Source organism: Amblyomma maculatum, chromosome 9 (assembly GCF_055883805.1).
Source record: "Amblyomma maculatum isolate TAMU_Amacu chromosome 9, ASM5588380v1, whole genome shotgun sequence".
Classification (NCBI taxonomy): Eukaryota; Metazoa; Arthropoda; class Arachnida; order Ixodida; family Ixodidae; genus Amblyomma; species Amblyomma maculatum.
Genome location: NC_139352.1, coordinates 99,419,342 through 99,430,056, shown reverse-complemented (window position 1 = coordinate 99,430,056; position 10,715 = coordinate 99,419,342).

Genomic DNA, 10,715 nt, shown 5'->3' with positions numbered 1-10,715 from the left:
GCTTGCTGTATGTTAATGGAAAAAAATTGTTTTCAATTTTTGCAAATTTTTCAAGTAACTTGCTTGCTTTGCAGAGCTTGTCTAGTGTGTCGTCGACGCGAGGTAAAGGGTAAATATCCTTCGCCGTTATACTACCCAAGTGGCAGTAATTGACGCAGAAACGAAGTGGTTCGTCATTTTTGTTCACCAGTATGACTGGTGCCGCCAAGGGCATCTTTGATTGCTGGAGGACGTCATCATAAAGCATTTCATAGACTTGCTCGCAGATACCTTGGCGTTCTACGTCACGTGGTAGTGATGTATTATGTGGCCGGCCTCACCGTAGTGGAAGCAAGAACGGGCAGTTGTTTGCAGTTCCCTAGGCGTCGCTTCTCCTGGGCTTGAAGGTCGTTCGCAGATTTGGCTGGCGGGGGTCAAGGGGTGTCGTTTAGGACTGCCCTGTTCGCGACGAGGGGGATTTGGCGGGTTTCATCTGGATGCAGGATGTCGCTAAGCGCCAGCATAGCTCATCGCAGTGGGTTATTGCGTTGTAGCCGTCACTTGAGAGACGACCAGCGCTTTCTGACGTATTCACGGACGACGTAAGTCAACGTCGCCACCTGGGCCTGTTGGACTGATGGCAACAGCCAGCGGATGGCCTGTCTGACGATCTCTCGTATGAGCTCACGGAGGTTGACGACCTCTCGTATGAGCAGCTTGCATCTGCGGCGTAGTGAAGTGACCGGTTTACTGTCGAGTAGGGGCGTGAAGGGCCCGTTCTATTGAGGATGATTCTCTTTCGAATTTGGGCGCGGTTTAGGATGGGTTTCTTGCGAGGGAAGCGAAAAGTGATTTTTTGGCGCCTGACATCAACAATTCTAGTTAGGAATATGTCTACTTAGTACAGGTAGTAACGGCAGATCCGGACTATGAAAAGTAAATAACAATTGAATAAGATTGGGATCGAGTGCATTTGGCAAGCACTCGCAGATTATGACTAGCAGCTTACCGGTATCGCTCAAGAGGAAAGCAAGCAACAGTTGCATCTTATCTGTACTCACCTCTGGGGTTGAAACATGGAGGCTAACCAAGAAGGTTCTACTTAAGTTGAGATCAACGCAGAGGGCTATGGAACGACGAAAAATGGTGGGGGAACATTAAGAGATAGGAAGCGTCAGAGTAGGTCAGAGAAATAACTCAAGTTACTGACATTCTAGTTGAAATTAAGAAGAAGAAATGGGTATGGGCAGGACATGTGGGGCGAAGCCAGAATAACCGATGGTTGGTTAGGGTAACAAACAGGATTCCAAGAGAAGGAAAGCGTAGCAGGGGCGGTAGAAAGTTAGGTGGGCGGATGAGATTAAGAAGTTCGCAGGGGTGAAGTGGATGCAGCTAGCACAGAACCATGTTATTTGGAGAAATATGGGAGATGCCTTCGCCATGTAGTAGGTATAGTCAGGCTGCTGCTGCTGCTGCTGCTGCTGCTGATGATGATGATCAACAATTCACTTCCTTTTCCTTGTCCTTTCAAGGTCTGGGTGGCGAAATAGGCGCTTCATTTCATCAGCACAATTCAGGACGGAATGATTTGGCAGTTGGATCTAGCTTTCGAGGATGACTTTTGCTCTTTTGTTCTGGCAGATGTTTGTAAAAACCTTCAGAAATGTTGCCTTAAACGGGTCCGAATCTCCCAGAAAATTCTCATGAATTTCAAACCACCCTGGGGCAGACCTCTGAAGCGTAAAATGGACTTGCGTTCACTTAGTAACGTAGTTCCCCATATTAAATATTGCCGCGCGGTCAAAGAGGTCAAGTCACTCTTCCACCACTTCATCTGGCTGGCTGTGCAAAATGGAGGGCTAACGATGCTATTCAACTGGCTGCGTCTTCAGCGGCATGTTTATCTTTTATAGGTTCAGCACATGCACCAGATATCACGTGGTAGTCACAAGGCCATCAAGAACCAGGCAACTAGGCGGTGGTGATAGCAGCAAAAGTGCTCGCTGGTCATCGAACTGAGAATGTTGGTTGCATTCGGCAGTGCTCAATTTAGGGTGGCCGCAGAAACATCTAGATAACCGAGCGAAGCGATACTGGATAAGTAAGGAAGATTATGGAATCAGTTGTGCAGCCCGCGATGATTTTAGATAAATTTCCGCGCATCTCGTGGTACAACTTAAGTGATTAAGGCGTACTTCGCAATGCCGAGCATGACCAACGACCACAAACGCGGTCCGTGCTTCACTATCAAATTGATAAGGCAGCAAGTCGGCACCCATTGAAAATTCGGCAGATAACGGCGGCCAATAAAACTTTTCCTGGATTCGATGCAACTTGCGCGCCATTCCGAGATGCCCTGCTAGTGGTGTTTCGTTCAAAATTCGAAATACGTTTTTTCGGAGCTTCTTAGGGACGAAATAGAGGTATGTGGTCATTTTGGGTGCGAAGTCATCCTTCACGAGGACGTCGACGTGCAACGCGACCCAGGATAGCTGATGCCTGAACAGAGTAAGAAGGGAAGGATCTTTCCTTCTAGCTAATTCGCTAGGTCTTTCAGTTTACAGTCCGAGCACTGCTGATGTGCGAACCTGGTGGCGCATACCGTTCTCAAAAAGGCGTAGTGGTCTTCGTTTGGATGCTCGTCAATAGAGGCTCATGAAAGCTAGACTGCGTCGGAATGTTTGTGGCCAGACTTATACACCACTGTGATGCCAATCTCTCGGAGACGTAAGCTCAATCGAGTGAGGTGTTCGGAATGGCGTTTCAATCTGGCGAGCGTGCAGCGCGCATGGTGACCGCTTACCGCATTGAATTGTGGACCGTATGTATACGGACAGAACATCGACGTGGGCCAGCCTAGCGAGACCCTCCTCGGTCTTGGAGCAATTAGCGTTAGCCTTTGAGAAGGACATGCTAGCGTAAGCGATGATTTGTTTCACCCCAGCGCTCTTCTGTATGAGGACGGCGCCTAGACGCATTGGTTGTGTCGGTATGGATTTCTGTCTCACTGTATTCCTCAGTAGGCTCTAGGACAGGTGACGACTGTAAGCGGTGCTAGTGGTCCTCGAACGTTCGCGCTTACGCTGCTTTCCATTTAAGTGAGACGTCTGCTCCCTTTCTAAGATTCGTCAAAGGCTCGGCGAGGCGTGAAATGACATTGATTAATCGTCTGTAATACTTGCACAGTCCGAGGTATGGGCACACAGCTTTCTTACCACCTGGCTGTGGAAACTACGTGACCACAGCTGTTTTATGTTGGTCGAGGCGAACTCCATCCTTTCTTACGGTATAATGAGATACAACAGCTCTTCGTAAGCAAAATGAAACCTCTCAGCCTTCAATGCTAACCTTGAAAACTTGATTTCTCGAGTACTGTCCAAAGCTTTCTCACCTGGTCTTCAGAGCTCGAAGAGAAGACAATGGCGCCGTATAAGTACACCAGACAAATGTGCTCCTTTAATCCAGCCAGTACGCAATCCATTAGAAGTTGGAACGTCGCGGGGGTGAAGAGTCCGAATCGCATTATCTGGAGTTTAAAGACGCCATCTGGCGTGATGAAGGTGGTTTTCTCGCGGTGTCTTTCATCGACTGCAATTTGTCAATACGCACTAATCAGGCCCATCGATGGGAAGTACTTATTGTTGCACAGTTGATCCAGTGCGTTGCCAATGCGGGCAGCTGGGTAGACATCCCTCTTTGTTAAGCTATTCAAGCGCCAGTAATAACCGCAGAAACTTAGTGTTCCGTCGTCTTAACCGCTAAGATGGGTGCCACCCAGGGCTTCTTCGATGGCTGGATGACGTAGTCACGACTTGCTCGCAGATGGCTCGGCGTTCTCGCTTCAATACCCGATAAGGGATTTGAGAAGAGTCGGCCGTGTTCGTTCATAATAAAATCGCTAGCCGAGTTTGTTTTACCTTCACCCCTGACAAAAAGTGCTCGCTGTGACATTTAAGAAGAGTGCGAATCTAGTCTTATCTTCTATGGGGAAGTGCTGAGTATATGTCGAACACTGACTGGCTTACTCAGCTGGGTGCATCGTCTGTGGGCTAGTCTGGGGAGATGACATGTCGGGTGTCTGCTAGCTCGTCGAAGAAAGCGTTTGATGTACCTTTTTGAGATGCAGGTGAAGTTCGTCACTAGCTCATCCACTTGGCATATTCTGAATGGGCCACGTATTTTGCAATGCTATGCCTCCCTTCTAAGAGCAACTGGGTGTTTTGTTTGACGACGCCATTGGCGGATGTCAGCTTTCCGTCGGCGCTTGAACGGGGCGATAAGCACAATTCTCCTCAAAGGAACTTAGAGCGACTTAACGTCTCGAAGCCGTCATAGTAGATATAGTCGTGTCCATCGTGAATTCGTGGGGGGATGTGGGAGAACAGAAAGTTGGGTGAGTTGGTTGATTTATCAGGAATAAAGTTATTCAAAAAACAAGCTGGGAGTAAATAGAAAGAATCAACAAAAGCAAAACAATGCTGACAAGAAGAATATCATGTATTACCTCGGATATCCTAATGAGTTGGCCAAGAACCGAAATTTCCTATCAGAGAAGCAGACGGAAGTCAGACTTACGCACTTGGCTCAACTGATACGCATATGGAAGGCTTCCATAATCTCGCGCACATGTTTATCACTGTACCTCAATATAATTGACGTTTTATCGAAGAGTGCTTTGCATTTGTTCTTTTCCTTATTCGTGCCCCACGTGCGGCAATGTTTAGGGAGGTTATCAAGGAAATATACACCGAGTAATTTTTGATGCTCGTCCAACTTTTAGTTGACGCACCGTACGGTTTGGCCGATGTACAATGCTCCATAGGAAAATGGAACCTTATAAACAACTCCCCTGGCACAAAGAACAAACGGGGCTATGTGCTTGATACCGCACTCATTATGTCGTCTTTTTATTTTGCAGCTTCTGGCTTTTGTACCTACGAACAGATTGCTGCCAACTTTAGAGGTGCGGAAAGCACCACCGGAATGTAGTAACGCGCGCTACATTCTTTAGTTCAGGTGTCAATCTGTAGACGTAAGGTGTGACGGCAACAATTCGGTATTGTATTTCCCGAGGCTTAGGTCGCGGCCTTGCTTTGATTTGTTTCACCAGGCTCCCACACCCTTCCACGATTCCACGCTGAGGGTGCCCACTTCCTTTCAAATTTTCCAACTGGCATGCCGCACTTTCATTGATTGCGTGTGAGCAGGACTTGTAGATGGCATCTTTGAGACTGGAAGTAACAATCAATTTTAACAGGGTAGAAATTTGGCCAGCGTCGTGTCCCATATCTGCTTCTCCTCGTGTTAGCGCTGTTTTTAGCCACAGAACTATCCAATGCTTCTGTGAAGAGGAAGAAGTGCACGAGGAACATTCCAGTCAGTGGCATCGTGATCGCTGCGCGTGTTGAACCTAACTGTGTTCACTGTCGCTGTGTTCGCCGCTGATCTGCGCAGTCCTGCTGATCGAGTCCTGCTGATCCTCAATAAACCCCCATCCTACTTTTGGTGGAGCTGCCGGTTAAGATCTATCCTCTCGCCCTGGAACTCCGCAGCCGCACATTACCACCTCCTGCGATGCCTGAGGATGTTAACCACTAAGCCGTACAAGTTGGCTCGCTCATCATCTGTCCCGGCTCCATCCGCCAGCGAGACCCCACCATCTTCAGCGGCTCTGACGACCATGACGCCGATGACTGGCTCACATCCTATGAGCGAGTGAGCGCTTACAACAAATGGGGCGCGGAAACGAAGTTAAGCAACGTTATTTTCTATCTCACCGGCGTAGCCAATCTATGCTTTCGGAACCATGAAGCGGACATTCCATCATGGTCCGTGTTTAAAGCCAGCTTCTCTGAAGTTTTCGGCCGTCCGGCTGTGAGGAAACTCTGCGCTGAACAGGGCTTGCGTGCGCGGTCTTAGCTGGTTGGCGAGAATTTCAGAAGTTATATCGAGGACGTCGTCGACGTGTGCAAGCGTGTGAACGCACAGATGTCAGAGGCCGACAAGATCAAGCACATTCTGCAAGGCATCGATGACGACGCCTTTCAGATGCTGATGGCTCGAGATATCCGCACCCTCGCGGAAGTGGTCACACTGTGTCAGAGTTATGATGAACTGCGCAAACAAAGGGCCATAACTTGCGCGAACACGATGCACTCTGAGTCGCTTGCTGGCCTGATAGATGCAGGCGAATATTCTGTGCTCCTGATACAAATCAAGAGCTTCATTCGGGAAGAAGTTGCTCGACAGCTCTCTTTTATGGCCTGCCATCAAGAGCCTTGCTCACACCTAGCTCCCAGTTTGCGCCAAATTATTCAAGAACAGGTAGCTGAATCTCTTCCTCCAGCCCCTCAATCCATGCCTGTCGCAGCGCCGTTGACATATGCGGCTGTTGCTGCCCGACCACCACGTACATATGCTCCGCCGCAACCTGCCTACGTTCAGCCGCCTCCTGGGCCTGCTCGAGTACCTTCGCCGTTTATTCGACCGGCTCCAAGACCACGCAATCCCTGGCGCACGACAGATAACCGGCCAATATGTTACACTTGCGGGCTTGTTGGACATATTTCTCGTTATCGCCGCAACCGTCTCCCAGTGTCGGCACCACCTACTCATGGTTCTGGGCACTGGTCTCCAACTTGCCCAACAGTAAGTGGTCTTCGACGCCTCATTATTCCGCGCCTACTGAGCCTCCAGCCAGCCGTCATTTCTTCCCAGACCACTCCGCCATGTCCGACCGCCGTTCACCGTCGCCGCGATACCGCTCTACCTCTCCGATGTTACGTCGACAGAACGCTTCACGTGAGGAAAACTAGAGGCCGCAGTTCCTGAGGCGAGAGATACGACCCCGTCGAACTTCACAAGTCCTCATCTGTAGCCGGCAAACCTAACTGGAGTTTTCGGAGAGGGTGTTGCTGTCATGACTGTAATTAACACTGGTGGTGCGATTTCGGTTACGTTCACAAAACTCTCTAACTCTTTAAAGAAAGTGAAGACGCCAATTGCGGGACTCTCGTTGCGAACGGCCAGCGCTCAGCATATCAAGCCTTTAGCAGCGTGCACCACTCGAGCAGTTATCCAGAATTGCGTTTATACGATTGAGTTCGTCGTGCTGCCAAGTTGCTCACACCCTGTAATTTTAGGCTGGGATTTCCTATCGCGTCACGCTGCTATGATCGATTGTGCTCGAGCTGAAGTGGGGTTCTCGACTTTGCCCGATGCCTAACCAGACGCTGATCCATCAAGTTCCTGTGCTAAAGCCCTCGTTGCCGAAGATGTTGGCCTTCCTCCCTGCTCTTCTGTGCTTGTTCGTGTCGCTTGTGCCTCTGTTAGCGATGACACAGTTCTCTTCACACCGGCCCATACTTGCCTGCGCCGCAAGTGCCTTCCATTGCCCTACGCAGTGCTCGCTATTTCCGCTGGCCGTTCCATGTTATCGGTCTCTAACCCATTTAACTCCCCTACATCTTCGCGCTATGGTGAATGCATCGGAAGTGTCCAGCCAATCTCATCTCTTCTGATCTCTGAGGAACCTGACGACGCCCCGTACTCTGTCGTGACTGCGCTCAGCCCCCTTCACCTGCGCCCGCTCCCCCCTCTACAGACTTGTTCCTCCGTTCCATCGACGCCGACCTTCCTCCACAGCAGCGCACTCAGCTTTTGAACCTACTACATCACTTTCGCTCCTCCTTCGATTCTCATCAAAGTTCTTTGGGTCAAACTTCTACAGTCACTCATCGCATCGACACCGGCACCCACGCACCACTGCGACAGTGCCCTTATCGTGTGTCTGCAACCGAACGCCAGGCTATTGAAGAGCAAGTCGACCTAATGATCCAGAATGGCGTGATTCAGCCCTCAAGCAGCCCTTGGGCGTCAACTGTTGTCCTCGTTAAAAAAAGAAAGATGGTTCTATCCGCTTCTGCGTCGTTTATCGCCGCCTTAATAAGATTACGCGAAAGGACGTCTACCCTCCCCAAGACATCGACGACGCTCTCGATTGTTTGCAAGGCGCCGAGCTCTTTTCTTCCCTAGATTTACGTTCCGGGTACTGGCAAATTCCCTTAGAAGCGGCTGATCGCCCCAAAACTGCCGTTGTAACTCCCGACGGCTTGTACGAATTTAAAGTTATGCCGTTTGGCCTTTGTAATGCTCCGGCAACATTTGAGCGGATGATGGACACCATTTTGCGTGGCCTAAAGTGGAAGACGTGCCTCTGCTACCTCGACGACATTGTCGTTTTTTCTCCTGACTTTGACACACACCTCTACCGTCTGTAGCACGTTTTTACCTGCCTATCTGATGCCGGACTGCAGCTGAATTTGAAAAAAAGGTTGTTTTGCCGCCCGCCAGCTCACCATTCTCGGCCACGTTGTTTCCAAAGAAGGTGTACCTCCAGACCCTGCCAAACTTCGTGCCGTAGCAGCCTTTCCTAAACCGACTTCCATCAAAGATGTACGTAGCTTCCTCGGGCTGCGCTCTCACTTTCGCCGCTTTATTATAAATTTTCTTCTATTGCTGCTCCCTTGACAGACCATCTGTCCGGCAGTTCCGACCTTTCGTCGTGGTCGCCAGCGTGCTACGATGCCTTTAATGCTTTAGGCCACATCCTCACGGCCCCGCCTGTTCTATGTCACTTCGACCCCACAGCGCCTACTGAGGTCCACACAGACGCCAGTGGTATTGTCTCGGCGCTGTGCTCGCTCAGCGCAAATGAATACGTGGTCGCCTATGCTAGCCGCACACTCACGAAGGCTGAATCCAATTACACTGTCACTGAAAAAGAGTTTTTAGCGATTATTTGGGCTCTTACTAAACTCCGCCCTTACCTCTATGGCCGCCCTCATGACGTACTGACGGACCACCATGCGCTTTGCTGGCTTTCCTTACTGAAAGACCCGCCCGGCAGACTGGCAAGATGGGCTCTTCGCCTTCAGGAATATTATGTCCGCGTTGTTGACCGCTCCGGCTGCAAGCATCACGACGCCGAAGCACTTTCCGCTGCCCCCTTACAGCCGAGGTCGCGAGCCTTTCCTCTTCCGACGATTCCACGCCATCTCTTCATATGAATGACATGCTGTCAGCGCAACGGCAAGATCCTTGGATAAATTCTATCCTCGATTTTATCTCCAATCCTACAGCTGCTTCTTCATCGCGTGCTCTCCGCCGCCATGTTTCCCTTTTCGCGATTCGTGATAACCTCCTCTACCGCCGCAACTACTGCGCAGATGGCCGCAAGTGGTTGCTAGTTATTCCCCGGCAGCTACGTTTGCAAATCTGGGACTATTTCCACGCTGACCCACAATCCGGTAACGCGGGCGTCTTCAAGACATACACTCGTCTCCGGATGCGTTACTACTGGCGGAGCATGTACACCTTCGTACTCAAGTACGTTCGCTCATTCTCACTTGTCAACGTCGCAAGACATCTTCTCAACGTTCTAATGGAGAGTTGCTGCCGTTACCCAGTCCATCACGCCCTTTCGACCGCGTCGCCATTGATTTGTACGGGCTGCTTCCCTACACTGTGGTCGGCAACCGCTGGACTATTGTAGTCGTTGATCATCTGACGAGGCATGCAGAAACCGCCGCAATTCCATCTGCACAGCGTCAGAAGTAGCGTCCTTCATTTTCCAGCGATTCGTTCTTCGCCATGGCGCACCTCGAGAGCTGCTCAGCGACAGAGGACGCGTTTTCTTGAGTGGCGTTGTGAAAGCCTTGCTTACCAAGTGCAACATTATTCATAGAACCACCTCCGCCTATCATCCCCAGACTAATGGCCTCACTGAGCGTTTCAATCGTAACCTTGGCGACGTGCTCTCTATGTACGTCTCCTCCAACCACTCAAACTGGGACCTCGTCCTTCCGTATGTCACGTACGCTTACAATACCGCAACGCAGTCTACTACTGGCTTCTCTCCTTTTTTCTCCTCTACGGCCGTCACCCCTCTGCTACAATCGACACCATACTCCCGTATCAGCCAGACATATGAGAGTATACTCCTGCGTCTCAAGCAGCCCAACATGCGAAAGACTGTCGACAAATTGCCCGCGCATTCACGGCTAACACCCAGTACCGCCATAAATCCAACCACGACAGCCAACACACGACACGGGACTTCTCGTCTAGCGCTCGTGTGTGGCTGTGGATACTGTCCAATGCTCCTGGACTTTCTTCAAAATTTCTTGCTAAATACCATGGCCCATACCGAGTTCTGAAACGCACCTCTCCGGTTAATCATGTGGTGAAGCCTGTTACGCCGTCGCATGATCTACGCCGGCGCGGACGCGAGATTGTTCACGTCCAGCGCCTCAAACTCTATTACGACCCGGCCGTCTTGTTCACGCCGTAAGTCGCCAGGATGTCTCCTCTTCGTCCCGCGGGTAATTGTGAAGAGAAAGAAGTGCACGAGGAACATTCCAGCCAGTGGCATCGTGATCGCTGCGCGTGTTGGACCTGACTGTGTTCACTGTCGCTGTATTCGTCGCTGATCTGCCCAGTCCTGCTGATCGAGTCCTGCTGATCTTCTCAATAAACCCCCATCCTACACTTTATAATTTTAGAATGGCCGTATGAAAAATAATGGAGTAAAGCTTTTTTGGTTTTGGGCTGGCACACCCAACATATATATCTCGGGCGAAAATACAGACATATCAAGAAGCTGCAGTTTTCCATCTCTAGGTATTTTTTTAGTGATGGGAGGCTGATGGTCGGCTGATGTTCACTGACAAACTCCA